The sequence below is a fragment of the Rattus norvegicus genome, chromosome 10, assembly GCF_036323735.1.
Source record: "Rattus norvegicus strain BN/NHsdMcwi chromosome 10, GRCr8, whole genome shotgun sequence".
Classification (NCBI taxonomy): Eukaryota; Metazoa; Chordata; class Mammalia; order Rodentia; family Muridae; genus Rattus; species Rattus norvegicus.
Window position 1 is genome coordinate 1827103 of NC_086028.1, and position 21376 is coordinate 1848478.

At 47.1% G+C, this 21376-nt stretch overlaps 2 long non-coding RNA genes across 11 annotated transcripts in view; one reads left to right on the forward strand and one right to left on the reverse strand.

Moving 5' to 3' along the window:
* The window catches only part of LOC102547286 (uncharacterized), a 46298-nt gene that overhangs the window by 3759 nt on the left and 21163 nt on the right, over positions 1–21376 (forward strand). For 7 of the 10 annotated variants that reach the window (XR_005489979.2, XR_005489978.2, XR_005489970.2 and 4 more), the window contains exon 1: positions 20599–20721. This is a non-coding gene — a long non-coding RNA (uncharacterized LOC102547286). Of the gene's footprint in view, positions 1–16360; positions 16562–20173; positions 20312–20598; positions 20722–21376 lie in introns of those variants that run through there. The other 3 variants (XR_010055496.1, XR_010055494.1, XR_005489968.2) reach the window with 3 other exon arrangements.
* On the reverse strand, positions 7195–16593 carry LOC134480737 (uncharacterized). Its single transcript, XR_010055498.1, has 2 exons — positions 16456–16593; positions 7195–7576 (listed from the first exon to the last, which is right to left on the reverse strand). It is a non-coding gene; the product is annotated as an uncharacterized LOC134480737 (long non-coding RNA).

Consider the following 21376-nt stretch of genomic DNA (forward strand, 5'->3'; position numbering starts at 1 on the left):
TAGATGCTGAAGAGAGGGGCTTTGGGAGGACAGGAGCAGTAACCTCTGGGGTTCCTCAGTTCATTTGCTCCATGCCAGTCTAAACCCCAGACACCTTGTGATCCCTTTCCAAAGCTGCCAGTGTTCTGCCCGTGGCCTTCACATAATCCATAGTTGTAGGGACAAAGGCAGGTATTGATAGTTTCTGGTATTCCATCATTTTCCTCAAAAAGGGCCCACAAAGTGCACTGTGGCAGGAAAGGGACACCCTGGAGAATGCAAAAATATCCAGGATGAGTCACTGTAAGGGCACAGGTACATGCAAGCTCCTTCTGAGGACTGAGCGCGCAGGCAGGGAGAGAAAGCCACGCTGGTGCAGGGCTGAGCTGAGCTGCTGAGTTTCAATGTGCTGTCAGAGTTTTGAGACATCAGCAAATAGGGCTTTTTTGCTAGAACCATCCATGAGAGCTGTGCCTGGGGCCAGTTGGCATCAGTGCCCAAGACAGCCTGGACTGCTGCCAACTGAGGCCCAGACGTGGCCTTATTGCTATGATTAGAGCCCAAACAAGTTCCAGATAGTGGTCTGGGGCTCTTTCTGCCTGGGGTCTGCATAGAAGCAGTTTAGGGAGAGTGGATGCTTGGCTCCCCAGGGTGGCCTTCCTAGAGATCCTGCTAGGTTCAGTAGCTTGGTGACCCTGTGGGCTCTGGGAAAGACTAAGTTCCTTCCAGACTCTCAGAAGGAAACACGTAAAGCTGTTGCACTGAGCTTGGAGCAAGACCCTGTGTGAACACACACAGGGTTCTAGAAAATCCCAGGGCAGAGTGTGCTTTTGTAGCAAGCAAATCAGCCTCTGCAGCCCTCACAGGGCTAGGATCCTTCATTTTGGGGTGGCTGAAGAGGGTGGGGTGGCCTATAACCCATCTCAGCTACAGTGGAATTCTTTGCCAATCTCTCCAAAGCCAGGCTGCACTCCCACAAGCTCAGCCTCCTCTGCCTGGAGAGGCAGAGCCATGAGTGGGCCTAGAATTAAGGAGAAGGTTGCAGGGTATTTGAGGACCTGCAGGGAGGGCCAAGTGGACCAAGAAAAGGAGTAACATCTAAGATACCTGGATATAGGCTGAGTGTGAGGCCTGGGTGGGTACGCCAGCCTAAATCCTGCTGCGAAGGGGTGCCTGTGGCCTGCTGAGCCTTGGCAGAGGCACCTGCTCTCTGAGAAGCTGGGCCCAGTCCTGAGTCAGCCAAACCCCCTGGACTCTGATTGGCCCTAATAAGTGAACTCCAGGCCTCCAGATGGCCTTGTGGACTCCTCATTGCATCTCAGCATGGCATCAAAGGATCCAGCTAGGGACTCGTGGGCCAGGCCATATTTAGCCTCAGGTTTACCCAGAGAATATTTTAGGTGATGCCTGGAAGGACAGCTGCAGGCTGAGTTGCTAACTGTTGCATGGCAGTGATGGAATGGCACCCATGCCAGCCCTCACTGGCCTGGCCCATATGCCTGGCTGCTGCTGTACCAGAGCTTTCGGGCCACCCAATCACTGCTAAGGAGCTACTTGTGTGCTGGGGATGTGTTGGGACTCTGTGGTGATTAGGGACTTCCATTCAGCTCAGGGGCTGCTTTCAGTTGTCTCTTCTCTGAGATGGCCCAGTGTGATGTATCACATTACTGAAGTGCTGAGGTGCTAGCTGGCCTGATTCTTTCTTACCCAGTCCTTAGTGGTCAGACCCTCAGTAGGTACATGGACCTACTGAGTGACTTTGCCCATCAGCTTTAAACACCCAGTGACCTTCCCTGAGGCTCCACCCTTCCCTCCGTCAGTCACGGAACCAGTCACTCAGCATCAGTGTCTTGAAGGCAGCTTCTCATTCTCCCTCAGTACAGGAAGGAAGGCCCTGATGGGTCACTTGTTTTCTCAGCTCATCAATGAGGACCAGGAATGAATATTTGGTGTTTGGGGGAAGGGGGCCGGCCCCTGTGTGTGCCTGATTTTAGGACATGGTTGGCACCATCAAGTTTGGAACCTGCTCTGGGGTTTCAGATGCCAGGTTCCCTATGCTTGGACTCACATGTCTGTATGGAAGCTTCAGCCTAGAGATGCATGCAGCCAGTTGCTGAAGTTCCTGGGAGACTGTGCCTAGTGCTACCCCCACTTGTCTGAGGTTTGCTTTAACTTTCTGCATTTTTTTTCGTTTTTAGTTTTGGCTCTCGGGGCCTCTGAGAGCTTCAGTTCCTGACAGCTGATTGGTTACCGCAGGGAAAATGAGGGACTTTTGGGGGCAGATGTGTTTCCATTCCACTATCATAATGCCCCTAAAAATCCTTATTGCTCTTGCAGTATTCCTCGGGGGTCCCAGGGCCAGGAGCTGCCTGCAACTCCAGAAGAGAGTCCCCTCTGCTCACCTCTGCTCCTAACTGTTCAGGCTCTGGGGAGGGGGGTCCACCTCTCCCTCACCACGCTCAAAACCAGTGGAAAATAAAAAGATGACTCGTGAGGCCTCTTGCTGTTCACCCGGAAGATGCGCATTTTGCCCTCCAGGGATAAAAGGATGGCACTCAGGCCTGGGAAAAAGGTTGGCTATGGCCGACATCCACTTTTGCTTCTGGGTTTGTAGGGAGGCAGAGAGAGCGAGGGAGAAACAAGAGTTACCAGTTTGACAGGCCTAGTCCTTCCAGGGGCCTTTGGGATCTTCACTCTGGCAGTGAGCCCTGGGCAGTCCTCCCCTGCCAACTCCCAGAAAAAAAAAAAGACACTTTTCCAACTCTTTGCCTCAGTTTCTCATCTTGCAAAGGGAAGGCCTGTCCTCTCTGAGCTAGCCTCAGAGTTTCTCGGACATAGAAGGGTATAATTGAATTAAGATCACAAACCTTGACAGTGCTTTTCTGAAGGAGTGGAGACATCAGTGCCTACAATATTAGCATTAGCACTGACATTTACTAATACATGCAAACGACTCAGAACAGGCTTAGAAGCCACAGTTCAGCTGCAAATGTGTGTCTCTGGGAGCAGCATGTCTGCTTAGCCGTATCCTGCCTAAGCTGGGCTTGAACTGTGTCACAGCTGCAACTCCATCTCTCTGAGCTTCACTGCCTCACAACTGGAAGCCATGACTCCAAGTCTCTCACACATATCCACCAGGTGATTTTAAGTAAATTGTGGATAAAGTTATTAACTATGCTAAGAGGCATTTCTTCGCATGGTAAATTTTTAGTTATAGCAGCTGGTTTGTTTCCATTTAAGGTGGGGATATTTCACATGAATTTAAATCTCTTAAAAATGAGAGGCTTTCTTTTTCTTTTTTTTCACCTCAACCTTCTTTTCTCTTTCCCTTCCTTCCTTCCTTCCTTTCTTCTTCTTTTCTCTTTTTTGACAGGGTCTCACTTTGTAGCTTTGGTTGGCCTGGACTTCGATATACAGACCAGACCCACAGAGATCATGCTTCCCTCTGCCTTCTGAGTTCTGCCACCACACCTGGCTAAAGAGTGGGTTTCTTGAAAGAAAACTGTGAAGCACTGTGCCCTGGCAGAGAGACAGAAAACAGGATGGTTTGTAAAGTGTCCTAGGTCAACTTTTAAAACTCTTGTTTCCTACCCGGGAAAGTTGGTGTGGGGAAGCCGAGGGCACAGAAATCAGCTGACATTGCTACTCACCAAAACTCCAACTGTAAGCCCCACAGTGGGGTAGAACCACAGGCTTAGCATCCCCAGAGGCTGCTCTTCCTGTCCTAGGTTGACATAAGCCAGCGCCTCTTTCCTGTTAGGCTCCTTTATGCACCTCCGTTTTCTCTGGGAAATGGAGAGTTTCAAACCTCTAGGACAGGCCACCATAAGTCCCACCAGTTAAGGAGCCACCACACAAGGTTTCATGGACAGGGCACCAGCGTAGGCAGGGCCTTGAAGGGCAGGCGCCAGTTCAAATGGCCACAGTTGGGTTCAAGCAGCAGCTCCTGGCCAATCCTCCCAGGGCAATGGGGAGGGAAACAGCAGGTCCTAGCAAGGGGCCAGCTCTGGTTACACTTTATGCTGTGTCATGGGGTGAGGGTGCCAGAGGGGGCTGGCCGGCCAGCTAGGGCAGGTACAGGAGCTGCAAGAGAGCCAGCAGAGAGCTGCAAGCCCTGATGCCAGAGCATACCCTACCCCCACTCTACAAGCCTGCCAGGATAGGGCTGGGCCCTAGTGGCACCCTTTACATCTCTTTCCAATCACACATTGGGGAGAACTTTTAGGATTTTTTTTTTGTTGTTGTTGTTTTTGAGACAGGCTTTTGTACTGTAGCCTAAATTGGCCTTGAACTTGTAGAAAGCCTCGTTTTAGACTCTGAGTTAGTGGCCTACAGCACCATGCTGTGCTACTAAAACTAGTTTCTGTGCCATTCTGTCTTTATCCCTCTGTGTATCTCTGTCTCCCTCTGTGTGTGCCTGTCTCTGCTGTCTCTGTGTGTTTGTCTCCATCTTTGCCCCAACCCCTTGGACACCCTCTACCCTTTTTATAAGGTAGGGTCTCTAACTGAACCTGGACATCACTGATCACCTGGACTACTGTACAGCAAGCTTCAAGGATTCTCCAGTCTTCATCTCCCCAGTAGAGGGGTCACAAAGACGTACCCTCATACCAGCCTGCTTTTTATGGGTTCTGGAGGCAAACTCTTTACCAACTAAGCTACCTCTCCAGCTCTAAGACACTTTTAAGCCACGTGGACTTGAATTTTAGAGGTTGTGACTGGTTCTGGATCAAGCTGGATATCTTCTCCATCCCTCTCTTCCTCTGTCTTTCCTTGGACAGATGTCTGCTGAGGGCCCAGTATGCCAGGCACAGTGCCATGTGTGGAGGTCCAATACTGTGTGACACCCTACTAAAGGTTTCTCACTTTAAGGGGACAAGATGGACAAGGAAGCAGAAGAATGGGTAGCCCGTGTGAGGGCAAACACTCCGTGCTGAACGCCCAGTGTTCCAGTGTCTCAGAAACAGCCTCTCACAACATGGAGACATGGGCATCGACAGGTGTGGTCGACACTCCTGTAATCCCAGCACTCAGAAGGCAGAAACAGGAGGAAGTTCAAGGCCAGTCTCGTCTAGGTAGCAAATTGTGGGCCAGCTGGGACATAATGAGATCGTCTCAAACAAAGCACACCCAATAACAACAACAACAAAAAAAAAAAAAAAAAAACGGGAACAAACACATGTCTGCTTGTTCTATTTGGGTTTGGACTCTTCCAAGGACGGGTATTACAATCTCTAGCATGGATAGTGCTTTTTGCTCCTCAGTTTTCCTATCTGTAAGTACTAGAAAGACAGACATGGGGTGGCAGTGGGAATGAGGTAAGAATGGACAGTAAGGTGTCCCATGGGAGCCTTATAGTACAGCGTAGTAATATACACGGATTAACGCTGGAAGTCAGACTCTTGTTACCCATCAGGCTGATGGCATTGGGATATTACTGCATCTCTCTCTGTGATGAGAACCTCCCTACCGGGCCTCAGCAATGGGAGGATGAGACGTGGGTGTCACGCCCCTGCAGAGATGAGCTGGTAGCTACTTTCCTAGCAGACAAGCCATTTAAGCCTAGATTTGGGCTGGTTCCCAAGGGCCTGGGGTACGTACTCAGGTTGGTCCTGTAGTGTTGCTGTCTTGAACTTAATGATTTTGGAGCCACATTTTCATTTTGCAAGTTCTTTTGTCCCACCTTTTTCTGACAGACTTAACGACAAGCACTCTGCTATTGGAAGTTTGTACTTTGGGCCCAGGGGAATTTTTCAATTCATCAATCCAGCATTTTGTGGGTTTTGAGGGTTTACTTTTTGAAACTGTCTTTAGATCAGGCTTGTCTTAGAGCTCATCAAGGCTGGACTTGAACTTCTGGTCCTCCTGCCTGGATCCCCTATTAGGGTACTGGGATTATAGACAATACTCAGTTTTATGCTGTGGTAGGCCTTGAACCAGGGCATCTCCATTCAAGCTAGGCAAGCAGTCTACCAACTAACTTATATCCCTAGCTTCCAGTCCAGTGTTCTGTAATGGAGTTGAATCCCCCAGGAGAAAGCTACTCTATTTAAGATTGATTGCTCACACGGGCCTGTCTGCCACAGGCCATGGCTGCTAAGGATTCCTTCTCCAGTGAAGCTTGAGACCCTAGCATGGATTAGCAGCTCAGTGAATCATAGGCCATTCTTTCCCTGACCCGAACCTATCTAAGCAGCTGCCCCTTTCCAGGGAAGCAGCCTCAGACACAGGGTCAGTTCTGGCAACCCTGCTAGGCTTCTGGAAAGCTCTGTGAGGGTGGAGACTCAGGTCTCCTGAGATCTTCCCTGCTGTGCCCTAAACCTGCTGCAACACCAGCACTGTTCAGGGATTGGTGTTTAACAGGCTCTGTGAGGTTCAAACACAACACAGATTTAAAGGTCTATATAGGACTGAGTCTGTGAAGCCTTTTCCAAGGGAAGGAACTAAGTATGACTTAAAAACACTTATCCTTCCATTCTGAGCGGGTCTGAGACCCAACAGGAGGTCACAGGTCAGGGTTTCTGGACTGTTAAACATGACAGTGTAGAGAATAAGTCAGTAGAGAAGTAGAGAATAACAGCTCTCTAGAGGCTGAGACAGGAAGATTGTGAGATTCAGCCTAGCCTTGGCTATGTAAAGACACAGCATGTGGCGGTGTATGCCTGTAACCCCAGCACCCAGGAGAAGGACAGAGAGGGACTTTAATAGTTTTATTGAGTGATCAACTTAAAAGGGTAACATTCACATTGAAAGTGTGGCAGTCAGCCTTGGGTATATTCATTCATGTCATGCCATGCAACATTAATCAAAATGAATGAATGAGCCTCCCATCACCGTCATTCTGCCCTGTCCTGATAAGCACTGCTCTACTTCCATGCAGCCTGTGGTCCTTTCATGTGGCACAGTGGTCTCAAAGTATAGCCATGTTGTAGTATCAGGATGGACTGACTTTCTACCTGCCTTCTCTCCCCTTCCTCCCCATCTTCATCTTTTCCTTGCTTTGTTTGTTTGTTTGTTTTAAGATAGGCTCTCGTATAGCCAAGGCTACCTTTCAACACCTCATCCTCCTGCCTCCACTTTCTGAGTTGCCAGTGCTATCAACTTGCACCACCACCCCCAGCTCAAGACTCGTTCCCTCTGTGCCTGAGTCCTATTCTGTTACAGGGATGCGGCTGTGTGCTGCTTGTCCGTTTGTCAGTAGATAGGCGTGGGTTATTTCTTTCTTTTTTTTTAAGATTTATTCATTTATTATATATAAGTTGTAGCTATCTTCAGACACACCAGAAGAGGGCATCAGATCTTTACAGATGGTTGTGAGCCACCATGTGGTTGCTGGGAATTGAACTCAGGACCTCTGGAAGAGTAGTCGGGTGCTCTTAACCGCTGAGCCATCTCTCCAGCCCGCGTGGGTTATTTCTATTCATGCCTATCATGGACGATGCAGCTGCGAATGTCCATGTGTGTTTCCATGTGGTACATCTTTCTGTCTTTTGGGTAGATTGGTAGGAGTGGAGCTGCTGGGTCCTAAGATTGCTGCACTTTGCATTTTGAAGAACTTCCAGGGTAGGTCCTATATTGTCTTTTCTGGCTCTGTTTTCTGTTAGAGGAAATGCTGTTTTGAGCAACAGGTACCCATGGTCCAGGCGCACCAGTAGCAGGCAGCCCTTAGCTTCTTTCCTCTGCCTCTCCCCCTCCTCCTTCCTCTGAGTATGATGCCTCTTTGGCCAGTGTTTTCTTATTCCTTACAAAAATTGCTCTTTCTCTCTCTCTCTCTCTCTCTCTCTCTCTCTCTCTCTCTCTCTGTGTGTGTGTGTGTGTGTGTGTGTGTGTGTGTGTGTGTGTGTGTGTGTGTGTGATGTGCCTATGGATGCCAGGAAGGATACAGACTAGAGCACAGGCATTTGTAAGCTGTCCAATGTGTGTACTGGGATCTGAACTCCATTCCTGAGAGAGCAGTGAACACTCAATCACTGAGTGATCTCTCCAGCCTCTCCTTCATCATAGTGTACGTGTACAGAGGACAGCATTACATGTGGGTCTTCCTGTGCCTTTCACTTCTCCTTTGGGAGACTCTCATTGGCCTGGAACTTGACCATGCCAGGCCAGGCCAACTGGTCTGAGAGCTTCCAGAGATCCACTACCTGTCGCTGCCTCCCATCTCATCATTGTGGGATCACAGGTGCACCACCATGCTCAGCTTTTTACAGAGGCCGTAGTATCTGATCTCAGGACATCATGTTTGTAAGGCATAATCTTTACTGATAGCCATCTCTAACACTCTAACATTTTCTTTTGTCTCAAACTTTCAGTATGTGGAATTTGGAGAGGATCAGAAAAGCTGAACAGAATCTGGAGCCTACTCCAGGAGAAAGCTCTGGCTGAGGTCAAACCAGCTGTGTAACTCACAGGATTCAGGGTGAAACCAGTACTTAAGAGTTCCTTTTTCAATCAAGCAGTGGTGGTGCATGCCTTTAATCCCAGCACTAGGGATGCAGACATAAATGGATCTCAGAGTTTGAGGCCAGCTTGGTCTACAGAGTGAATTCCAGGATAGCCAGGGCTACACAGAGAAACCCTGTCTTGGAAAACAAAACAACAACAACAGCAGCAGCAGCAGCAACAACAACAACAAGAGTTCCTTTTTCAAAGGTGGCATCTGAGGTGCAATAACAGAGCCAGCAAGATCCCCATGTGTCTGCACAGTGTGTCAGCAGAACAAAAAGATGCGGCAGATTCAAGAATGTAAAATCTTGGCTACCTAGGAGACACATAAGCAAGCCTCACCTCATCCCTGGAGTTGTTCCAAGGACAGTTGGGTGTCTCCTGGCATGTAGGTGAAAATGCAAACCCATATCATTTGAATCCCCCAAAATAAGATGACCCCATCCAACCTGGAGGCTATAAGCACTTAAAAGAAATAATCATTTGTCTGAGGTCTCTCCTCCGAAGAACCACAGTTGTTTTACAACATTTAGCTCTAGCTTCTGGTGGGTTCAGATATTCCCAGAGGAACAGGACTGCAGTCTTAGGAACAGAGGTGTAAATGTGGTCTAGCTCAGAACAGAAGACCATTATCTTTCTCAAGGGCCAGACTCTACTAGCCCACACTCCTCTCTTCTCCACTCAGTGCTTTGGAATCTAAGTGTTAGGGTGCTATGTCAGCTCCTTTGTCTCGAAGGTGGTGGAGAAAGGGTCAGGCAGGGACTGGGGAGAGCAGAAGGGTGGCTGTTAAGTGAGATACATAAGGCCCCACAGACGGGGCACACACTGCATGGTACCTGCCAGACAGCTGTAGCCCTTCCCAGATGCCAGCTGAGCCCAATAGGCATGTGGTAAAGGAGAGTTAGTATATTACACTCTTTCAGCTAAAATGGAGAAATGAGCTTTTGCCCATTACTTAACCTTTCCCCTCCTCCAGATCCTCTCTCCATTCTCACCACCCCTCACTGATGCAAAGTCTTCCTGTTGTAACTCAGGTTGGCCTCAGCCGCCTAAGTGTTGGGATTATGGGCATTTGGTACCGTACCTGGCCAGAAATGACTTTTTAATACACCATTTAATGCTTTAAATTATACCAGGTGTTAAAAATAATGTAACCTTTATGGCTAGAAAAGAAAAAAAGATACTACAGAAGAGAACAGAGGGACTGGCGAGAGGGCTTAGTGGGTAAAGGTGCTTGCCACCAAGTCTGATGATCTGAGTTTGATCCCTGGGATTCAGATGGTGGAAGGAGAGGGCTGACCCCCACAGGTTGTCTTCTGATCTCCACATGTGTGCTGTGGTGTGTGCACAGAGCACATGCATGTGCACATTCACACACACACACACACACACACACACACACACACACACACACGATGAAATTCTCTAACTTGAACCCCATCTTCTAAGATGTAGCCACCAAACTGGGGAGATGGCTCAGTTGATATTGTGCTCCCTTTCCAAGTTCAAGGACCCATATTCATTTCCAAGAACCCATGTAAAAAGCTGGGTGTGTGCACATGCCTGCAGTCCCAGTACTGGATAGGCAATCTTGCTGGCTAGCCAGTCTAGTCTAATTGGAGAGTTCTGAGTCAGTGACTGTCTGAAAAGAACAAGAGGACCAGTACCTGAGGAACACCCAAAGATGTCTTCTGTCCTCCACACTTGGGCATATGAAGAAAGCGCCACCATTTGTGGCTTTCCAATCCATGTAAGATTTATGGGCAAGGTCCTTGGTTTTCTCATGTAATGAAGGCTTGGGTGTGGCTATGTACCCTGAAGAGCCAGCTCTCAGAGCTAGCCCATTTCTTCCAGTAACATCCAGCATCCTACCATACGTAATGTCCCCTACTGGCCAACATTTGTGTTAACTCCAGGACTTGGCTGCGATAACACTTGCATTCCTTGGCACAGTACTTGTAAGTGTAGACCCAAGAAGTGGAATTTTTCCATCAGAGGATCTGTGCGTTTTTAAGTTCTGCATCTGTTCCATGGTGCTCTTCTGAAAGGGTGTGTGATTCACGTGCCCCTTCATGATGAACATGTAAGGGTCCCTGTTTCTGGCAGCCTATCCCTCCTGTACAGATGCAATATTCTCATGAGGTAAGTAGACTTTAAGAGTGGGCCTGGGTGGCTGGGTGGCCATGACTGCAAAGGTGACCCTTGTAGCTTTCTGAGACCAGCCATTCAGCCATCTTGAGAGTTTAGGTTATGTAAACAAAAGCAGAGTTTAAGGAAGAAAGCCAGAAATGTATCCCAGTGAGTGGCATTGTGCCAGCCACTATTTATTTCTTTGGTGTAGTTAGGACTTAAATATGGTCAAAACATATTTTTTAAAATTTTACACAAACAAATATGTTCCCAGGCTGACACCTCAGATGCCAAGTTTCTAGGGGAAATGAAATTTACAGCAGTAAACCAGTAAAGCAGCAGAAGTCAGTGAGCCTGGGAACACCACAGACAGCAGGAGGACCGCACCCAGACCGTGCTACCCAGCAATGTCTCCCTATTTTGACTGCAGGTAAAGTTGCCAGGAATCTCAGCACATTAGACAGTGGGCTATATCAAAGCCAAGGATGGGAAAGGTTTGGTTTTGCTCAAAGGAGTCCTCAGTTTGATGCCCTCCCCCGTTGCTAGTCAAGAGATGGCAGAGATGCTTTCAAAAGTGGGCTGAAGGGAACAGGGGCTCCAGTGGCTTTTCTGCCTTTCAGGGTCATGTTTGTGTGACAATCAGACAGCCTCAAATGGTTCCAAATGGAAAATTAAAGCAACACGTTATTCGGAGTGATTGCTTAATTGATTGAATTAAGTAATGAAGTAAAGGCCTTGTAGCCCGCACTTTCACTACTCTGAAATGAAGGATATTTTCTACAAGTTTCTCTGGAATGACTTGGAATTTTAACCTTTTTCTAAAGTGTGTCAAACTGTTGATGATAATAGACATAAGCCTTTTATGGAGGACTTGTTCGATGCTGGCCTTTTATATACATGATCTAATCTACCCAATTTCCTCCTAAAATATTCCTCACTGATCTCTGCTTTACAGATGTGAAGCAAACATAGTAAGTTTTCTAGAAAGGGTCTGTCCGAAATGGTAGCTGCTAGCCACTTGTGGTGACTTATGTCTAAATCAGGTACAATTAGATACATTTAGCCAAGTGTGGTGCTACATGCCTGTCTAAGCATTTGGGAAGCTGAAGCAAGAGAATTGAGAATTTAAAGACAACCTGGGCTACAGAGTGAGGGTCTCCTGGCATCAATCCAAATGCTCAGTGCCCCTGAGTGGACTTGGGGTTTCTACAGTGGGCCTCACAAATCTTGACCAATGTGATAGGCAGAGAACGTTCTGGAGGTTAGTGCAGGCCCAAAGATTTCATGGTTGGTAATGAACAGGGCCAGCAAATATGTCAGAAGGCCAAGCTGGCCCAGTCTCTCCCACAGCAGAGGGTCTCTATAGACCAGACTGGCCACAAACTCACTCTGTAGCCAAGACTGACGTTGAACTTCTTTCTGTTTGTGTGGTTATACATGTGTGTGTGCATGTATACTGGAATGCACATGCAGAGACCTGAGGTTGATGTCTGCTGTCCATCTTAAATACACGGAGGAGTTGAGGAGTCTCTCTCTCTCTCTCTCTCTCTCTCTCTCTCTCTCTCTCTCTCTCTCTCTCTCTGGTCTGGCTTCCTGACTTGCCCTGGGGTTCCCTTGACTGTGCCTTCCAAGTGCTGGGATTACAGGGGATCTGCTTGGCTTTTTCATGGGTTCTGGGAACCAAAACTTAGACCTTTGGGCTTTGGAGCAAACATGTTACACACTGAACTGTCTTACCAGTTCCAACCTTGAACTTTCAAGCCTCCACACCCTAAGTAGGATCTTAGGTTATGCATCCCCATAGTTCTACTAGATACCATTGGGAATCAGATCCAGGCTTCATACATGCTATACTCTCCACTGACTGACTCACACCCCAGCCCTACCCTGACAGTGTTTATGGAAATGTTTTCCCTGGCAAACATAAGCTCCGTGTCCTCTGCTTGGTGATCTGTAATGAACGTGTGTGTTGAGACAATGACCAGAGGCCGCTAGGATTCTGGAGAAGGAAAGCCAGATGTCACCTTTGAATGACATGTGAAAACACCCTTGAAAAAACTACTAAAATAAAAATGACACAAATCTAAAGGAGCTTCCAAATCCGAGTGCCATGGGGGTCAAAATAAGCAAAATCCAGACCCCTGTTAACCATAAGATGGCACAAGTTCTTCAAAAATACAAATGGGGAGTGAACTTGTATGTAGTTTATGGGAGAAGCAAGCAGCATGACCTGTTGTAACACTGAATCCTTCTCTTGATCCTGACTTCATCCAACTGTAAGGAAAGCACTGTGAGGCCCGGGAACATTGAAGGGGAGCCATGGATTCACTATCATTAAAGCATTACTGTTCATTTCACAGGGTAAGGGCTGCAGAGCTTTTTTATTTTCCTGTTGGAGCCTGGCCTTTGTTTACACTTGCATTTGTGATTTGCCTCAGGATAGTCTGGAGGGTGTATATCTACACAGAACAAGACTATCAAAGTCAACCTGTTACCCCACGCCTGTGTGTCTGCCTGAAGCTTCAACAACAGGGAGAGAGAGGGCTGAGCTGGTAAAGTGCTGGCTTGTTGCACAAGCATCAGGATCTGAGTTTGGATCCTCAGCAGTCATGGAAAAAGCATGTGCCTATGACATCAGAGCTTGGGCTGAGGAAGCAGGAGGATCTCTGGGGCTCACTGGCCATCCGGTCTAGCTGAGTCAGCAAATTCAGTCCCCAAGGCTGGGCATCTCAGCTGGTCTTCAGTATACTCTGGAATCCTGAAGAAGTATGCCAGTGAAGGAATGGACTTGCCCATGAGAGCAAACAGGCAAAGAGCCAAAAATCTTCCTTCTTCCATGTCCTTTATATAGGCTGCCAGCTGAAGGTGTGGCCCAGATTAAAGGTGTATCTTTCCCCCTCAAAGATCCAGATTGGAAGTGGGTCCTCCCATTTCAAATGATTTATTTAAGAAAAAAAGTCCCTTACAGGTGTGCCCTGCCTTTTGGGTTTTAGTGAATTCCTGATGCAGACAAGACTAAGGATAGCCATCACAGTTCCCCCACACCACTACTACATCTGCAGGGCGAGGCTTAGGGTACATCTTCACTTATCCCATCCCATCTCCATGACAACTAGTAAGGACTAGCATTCAAAAGCCTACTCCCTACACAAGGGTCAGGCCAGGCTGCCAGCATCAGGTCGGGATGTGACATTGTTCTCTTTAGAGCCTTCCCTAGCTGGACATCCTCAGCACGACCTGCTTGCCACACCCTTCTCTCTCTGGACCTTCCTGCAGAGTCACTAAGGAAGGAGTGCACATGGCCAGTGGGGGTGAGGCAGCCCTCGTATCATGTGTTCCAGTTCTGATCCCACTACTTAATGGCAGGGCCTTTCCACTCTCTGAGCGCCTTCTGTAAAGTGAGTATAAAGAGACCATCTTATGGGATGGGGAGATGGTTCACTGGGTAAAGCACTTCTTCCACAAGCATGAAGACCTGAGCTTATATAAAGCTGAAAACAGAGCACGCAGCTGCAATCCCAGTCTTCTTCTGTGGGAAATGGGGACAGAGGGCTATCTAGCCTGGTGCACCCAAAGAAAACAAAAGAGCCTCTTTCTCAAACAAGGTGAAATACAAGACTGACACATAAGGTTGTCTTTTTATCTCCACTTATAACACATGGCATTTGTGTACTTGTAAACTCACACACACACACACACACACACACACACACACACACACACACACACACATACACATACACACACACTAAACCTTGATAATACAATAGATCTATCCCAGGAGAGGAGTGCCCATAAGGACCTCCTGTCCACCTAGTGGCACTAGATTCAGGAGTGAAGGTGATCTTGAAGGTCTTGGAAACACCCATGAAAACTACGAGGCCTGGTTGTCCTCTCCCACCCATTTAATCAGATGAACCTGGCTCCTTTGGAGTCAACAGCATTACCAACCTAGCCTTTCATTAGCTCTGCCCTCCCTGCCACCCACACCAGCACACAGAACACCTTTACTCGATGTTCTCATCTGGAAAGATGCAGGCCTGGGAAGACGCTCCTGCTCAGGGTCACCCTGTTAGCCCATGGTTCCTACCCTCTATGCCTGGTCACCCGTGTACCCATCAAGCAGGAAATGAGTGCTACCAAGAGACCAAAGGTCTCCCTACATCCAATTTCACTTTTAAAAGGAAAACAATCATCTCTAGAGTCCAATTGCCTGCCTGATGCTCAGAGCGGCATCCAGTCTCATTTCCTTGGGGAGAAATTGCTCCTTGCAACAAGGGATGCTGACTTTCTTCTTTAAAGACATGGTATCATGTACCCTAGGTTAGCCTCAGACTTGCTTCATAGCTGGGGATAACCTTGAATTTCTGACCCTCCCAATTACATTTTCAGAGTGCTGTTGGAGTTAAAGATACATGCCAGCACCTCTAGGTTATGCAGTGTTGCAGATATAACCCAGGTTTCACATGTTAGCCAAGCGTGTCCTAATTTCTACATCCCCAACCCTGAAATGATCTCGGTCTATTTTCTGTTAGTTTTGTTTTAGGTCAGGTTTTTGTTTTTATTGAGTGGGTGTGTTGCTAGGGTTCATGTAACCCAATCTGGCCTTGACATTCCTTTGTAGCCAAGGCTGACCTTGAACTCCAGATCCTGTGTTTACCTCCCAAATGCTAGATTATAAGCATGAACCCACACCTGGCTAGAAGGTAGCTCCCTTGCAAGAGTAGCTCCCTTGTCCTGGAGCAAGAGTATGCATATGCCTGCTCATCTTGAACTGCAAGGTATTTTGGTCCTGGGAAATTCAGATGCTAAACTGGGAAAGCCCAATTTAACTATCAGCTGCTCAGTTTACATTCAATTCCATAAATGAGGATATGGCTAAAGGGAAGTTTCTAAGAGGCAAACACTGGATGAAGCCAATTGAAATCAATTGTTTGTGACAACCATGGACAACCCATGTGTCCCCTCTGCTCTCCAATGCCCTTACTCATAGCCATCCCATCTCTTGCTGTCCAATAGCTGAAGTAATTTCTCTAGTCTAAAAATAGCAGCACCTTGACTCAGTGTACAAACCACAAAAGTTCTCATTTCCCCATTACTTTAGGATAAACCGGAGACTTTGCAGGACTGGGGCTTGGACCAGGCTCCCTGGAAACTCTGCTTGGCTAGGATCTTGTCCTTATTGCCACTTCTTTCCTTCCTTCCTCATATCCTTGACTCCTAGCACCCCATCCATTCCTTCGACCTGTTGATCTAACCTAGTTATTAACATCTTGGAGCTAAGGAGATGGCCCAACTGGTAAAGTGCTTTCTGCTCAAACATGAAGACCTAAATTCAATCCTTAGTAATGCATAAAGAGTTGGGCATCACCATGCCCCAGTGCTAGGGATACAGAGACAGGTGAATGGGGTTTCCTGGCCAGACAGCAAAAGCTGATCAGTAAGCCCAAGTCCCAGATGAAAAGTCTGTCTGAAAAGTAGGATGGAGAGCCAAGAATGGTGGGGCATGCCTTTAATTCCAGCACACAGGAGGCAGAGCCAGGTGGATTTCTGTGAGTTCAAGGCCAGCCTGATATCAGAGTGAATTTCAGGACAGCCGGGGATGTTACAGAGAGAAACCCTGTCTTGAAAAACAAAATAACAACAGCAATAAAGTGGATGCCTCTGGGAGTTGACCTGACCTTGGACCTATACATATATAAATGCAAAACTGAATTGTCGATGGCTAGCCTGTCAGTCTGAGGGGCCATTGTCAATAGCTAACTTGTCATCCAAACACACATCTTTGATACCCACTTCTACTTTACAGCTCCTGGCTGGTGACATACGGATGACTCTCTAACTATCAAAGGGTCCCACCAATCACCATCGCTGCTCATTCTGAACCAAACCCTCCATACCCACCAGGGTTGCCTGTCTTCCTTTTTGTCTGATGTCATCCTGGGACACAGCTGGGACGCGCTGATGTCACAAGGTGGAAGATGAAAAGGCGCAGTCTAACACAAGGGAAGTATGTGACGCTGGGGTCCAGCTTTTCTTAAGTGACGGTTAGGCATTTTCTATCTGCTCCTCTTAGCTCTGTTCATATCCCTACCTGAGCATTCACTTGATGTTGTGGGGAACCCGTGAGCCCCAGAGTTGAAGCCAAGATAGTTCTCTGGCTCTGGACTTTGCAGTGATTAATGCACCCACCAAGCTAATAATAAACTTGCAACCTCACTACTTGCCTGCTAGCTAATTCCCTTCTTGTTTTTCTGCCCCTTTCCCCAAATGGATTCCTGCATTCTTCCAGATTGCTGGTTGCTAAGCTATAAAGTTCCAGGTTCAGAAGCCTTGCTGCTCATTGGTGGAGAGTTCCTGGGCTGTTCCAATCAGGAGGAGGCTGGCTGCAGAGAAAGGCATTCACTCTAGGAGTTGGGAAATTTTCTAATAGTTGATGTCATCCAGAGTCTTTTGACTAGCACTGCAGGATTTGTTGTACTCTTGAATTGACTGAGGAGGGTCACAGGTTCTAGAACGTTCCCTCAGGAAGATGAAGGACCATGGACAGATAATGTGACTTCCCACCCTGGGGCAGCAGAGATACCTCAAGAGACCCTCAGAATGAAACTGCCATGTCTACCTCACAGCTTGATCAGTGATGGCATCAGGAAGCTTAGAAAACTGAATGGCACTAAGCTTGGGGTGCTTGCAATGAGGGCCTTATTTGCAAAGGACCTCTGAGCTCCTAAGTATCCCCCAGTCCTTGGGCTGCCATGGGTGGCTATAAAGGACTATAAACTACGTGAATGGAAGAGCATTTACCTCAGCCCAGCTTTACTAGGAACTAAATCTCTTCCATTTAGAAGCTTCCCTGGGCTGGAGAGATGGCTTAATGGTTAAGAGCACTGACTGCTCTTCCAGAGGTCCTGAGTTCAAATCCCAGCAACCACATTGTGGCTCACAACCATCTGTAATGGGACCCGATGTCCTCTTCTGGTCTGTCTGAACAGAGTGACAGTATACCCATATTAATAAAATATACCCATATTAATAAATAAATCTTTTTTTTTTAAAAATAGAAGCTTCCCTAGACATGTGGAGACCAGGAGGAATGGCTGTAGACTTTAGCTTCCTTCTTTCAGAAAGAAGGAAGTCATGTGACCCAGACCCAGTTCTGAGATAGTCACATGGCTCAGATGGATGGATCAGACTTTTCTCTGATACTTTCCTGCCAGAACTGTAAGGAAAGACCTGAGACACTACACTGTTGGAAAAAATAGAAATTCTCAAAAGATAACAGAGCCCCTGAGAGCTCCAGCTTGGGGTAAACCAGATCCATGCCCCACATCTAATATTGATTTATTTTTCTGCTTGGAAAACACCAAGCTTGGTGTGTGTGTGTGTGTGTGTGTGTGTGTGTGTGTGTGTGTGTGTGTGTGTTGCTAAGAAGCAGGAATATACAGATTCATTGCATGGTACCCAGTTGATTTGCATACAGTCCCATATAAGTCTTTAAGATTACCTAGTATGTTACTATATTTTGTGAGCTGGGGAACTGAGACTCCAAGGGGTACAGGAGCCTTGCCCAGGGGACATTGCCACTGTATGCTCAATGTGTGCTTAACCAATTCAACTTGTTTGAAACAGTCTTCGCCAAACTGATAACCCTCAAGCCTGTCATTTTTCCATCTGACAGACTCACTAGAAGCCAGGTCCCATTAGATCCCTTCCTGTCCCTCTGTACCCCACCTCTGAGCCTCACTGAGTTGGCCTATCACCAGAAGGACAGCCAGAAGGACAGCCAGAAGGACAGAAGAAATTAGTTTTCTGCCTCCGTCATCCCGTCATTTATGCCCCGATTATGAACTGAGTCTGTTATGAAAGCTACTTCATTGCCATCTAGACAGGAAGCTTGCTGCCATGTTAGATGCAGTGTGAGTCAATGAAGGCTGAGCGGGCATCACACTCATGAGCCTTTCACCATCCAGAGTTAGGAGCAAAATGGAAATTTCCTTTCGAGTCACCTAACCTTGAGTATTTTGTTATAACAGGAACCAGATGGAGGCAGCTAGCTCCATGTTAGGGTAATAGTGTGTGAGTGTTGGCAAGAAGGGTACTCCCCTGCAGATGGATGGGGCACATGGAGCACTTGGCTAGGGTCTAGGTAACCAGGTGTGCTTTAAAAGCAGAGAGCCTGTGGGTACCAAACAGGTGCATCCCTTGGGATCCACAGTTCCATGCTTTGTAGGGATCATGTAGGTCTGCCCACCTTCAAATCTGATGGCCGCCTTCCCAGACCCTGAGAGAGCATTGTTCACACCTGGGATAAATCCCCATAGTGTTGCCTTTTTGCCTGTGGTTTTCTCCCATCGGTATCTGCTTTTGCTTTTCCTTCCATGCTGGGTTAAACTGTGTTCGAAAGCTTAACATGCGACTAAACGTCAGCATCTGACCTCATTAGAAATAGCATCTTTAAAAAAAAAAGAAAAATATTGTATTTACTATGTGTGGGTCTTTTGTTTGGATAGATGCATGTGTATCATACCTGGTACTCTCAGACCAGCAGAGGACATCAGATCCACTACACTATAGTTACAGATTGCTGTGAACCCCCATGTGGGTACTAAGAATTGAATCTGAATCATCTGGAAGAGCAGCCAGTGCTTAACCACTTAACCTTCTCTCCAGTCCCCAGAAATAGCATCTTTGTAGATGTAATCATGTAATCAGACAAGGTCACCCTTGACTATGGTGGCATCTAACTCCAATGAGTACAGGCCTTATAAGAAGAGAGGGGTTGGGAACAGTGCCTTACCCTTTTAAACCAAGCACTTCAGGGAACAAGGGAAGAAGAAGGGAAGGAGGGAGGAGGCAAGGGTATGGAGACTCCCAGGCCAAGACTGGAGGGTACAGCTACATGCTGAGGAAGGCCAGGAACTGTCTGGCCTACTCTCTTCCCAGACAGATACAGATGGTTGAGCATAAGGACTAGATCAGGGTTCTTTACAAATCAAGGTATTTGAACTCAACAACAAGTGCTGGTGTTTGCTGTAAACCCCATGGAATAATGTGATTTACTATTAATCTTACAATCTCATTCTCTAGGCAGACTGCAACTCCCCAGTGCAGTTGCTTTAGTAAAAATGGTGTTTCCTTCCCAGTGGCTGCTTTTGTTCTGTTTGTTTGTTTGTTTGTTTGTTTGTTTGTTTGTTTTGGTTGTTGTTTCTAGACAGGGTTTCAGGCTGCCCTTGAACTTACAGAGTGTTGTGGTTTGCCTTGGAGTTCTCTCTGAATTTGTAAAATAAAGGCAAGAGCACTAGATTTGGGCAGAGGGAGGAGTCAGGAGCGAGAGGGGGATTAGATTCAGAGAATAGGGTTAGAGAAGACAGTTGGTGACAGTTGAGCCAGTAGAACCTGAGCAGGGGGGAAAAAGGATTGAACAGTTGAGATAGTTGGGAGAGGAGTAATGAAGATAGGTGGGAAAGGGACTGGTTAAGCACACGATGGGGAACTGAGAAAAGTTAGAGGAGACAGGAGATGGAGAGAGGGGAGAAGCTAGGAGTCGTTGTGGGAGAAGGAGAAACTAAAGCATGGAAGAGTTGATATAGTTGGGAGAGTGAGTAATGGAAAAAGTGGGAAAGGGACTGTTTAAAGACACGATGGGGAACTGAGAGAGGATGAGTTGGGAGAAAAGTTAGAGGAGACAGGAGATGGAGAGAGGGGAGAAGCGAGGAGTCGTTGTGGGAGAAGGAGAAGCTGGAGACCTGGCTAATAAAAGGTGCAAGGGATAGATGGTACTGGGCTTTGTATGTTTAAGTGGGCAATTATATCTTACCAATTGGATCTAAGATTATTGTGTTGTGTGTTCTTTTTTTTTTTTTTTTTTTTTTTTTTTGGTTCTTTTTTTCGGAGCTGGGGACCGAACCCAGGGCCTTGCGCTTCCTAGGTAAGCGCTCTACCACTGAGCTAAATCCCCAGCCCGTGTTGTGTGTTCTTTTATGTGAGGGTTTGAGTGTAAGAAAGTGTGTGGCTGGGCTGTGTTTCCACCAAGATATCTAGCAGATATCTGGGGCACTGAGGTGTAGGACCTAGCAGGGTAAAAGACCAAACTTTACCGTTTTATTTTTATATTTTTACAACAACAACAGAGATTCACTTGCCTCTACCTCCTGGGTGCTAAGATTAAAGGTATGTGTCACCACCACCCGGACAGCAGCTGCTTTCTAAGGGACCAGTAAGGGTACTTCAGATTTTGCATATAACAGCACCTTCATTCTCTAACCACTAATTCTACAAAACAAATGTTTGCTGTAAGTGAAGATGTGGAGGGGTCAAGGCGTGGGCCCTGGACCTCACACCAGTGTGGCAGGTTCAACAAGCCCAGGCATCTTCCTTTGCTTACAATAAGGTGAAGTCTAGTTCCCTACTCCTCTGAATCTAGGCTGTTCTCATAATGTTTCTATTAATAAAATGTTCTAGAAGCTTTTGCTCTAATGACTTAAATGCTGGGTAAGGATGCTAGTCTTACCTATTAAAAAATGCAAGGCCTTGTGAAGGACTAAGACAATTTTGTCAACTGAGGTCAACAGTCACTCAACACTGCTAAAGAAGGTCACTGTGGACACTCCCAGTAACCATAGTCATTAACAATAGGTGCCACTCAGTTGAGGAACCATCCACTTGGTGCACAAAATCATCTACACTAGGCTGTTTTAAATTGTAGTCTGGAAACTGTCATTTATGAAGCAAAACCCAACAAATATATTAAAGGCCAAGCCAGATTTCCAACCCAGGTCTCTCACAATTAGAATCTGAACCCCTCAAGAACAGAGTCTGTGTCCTC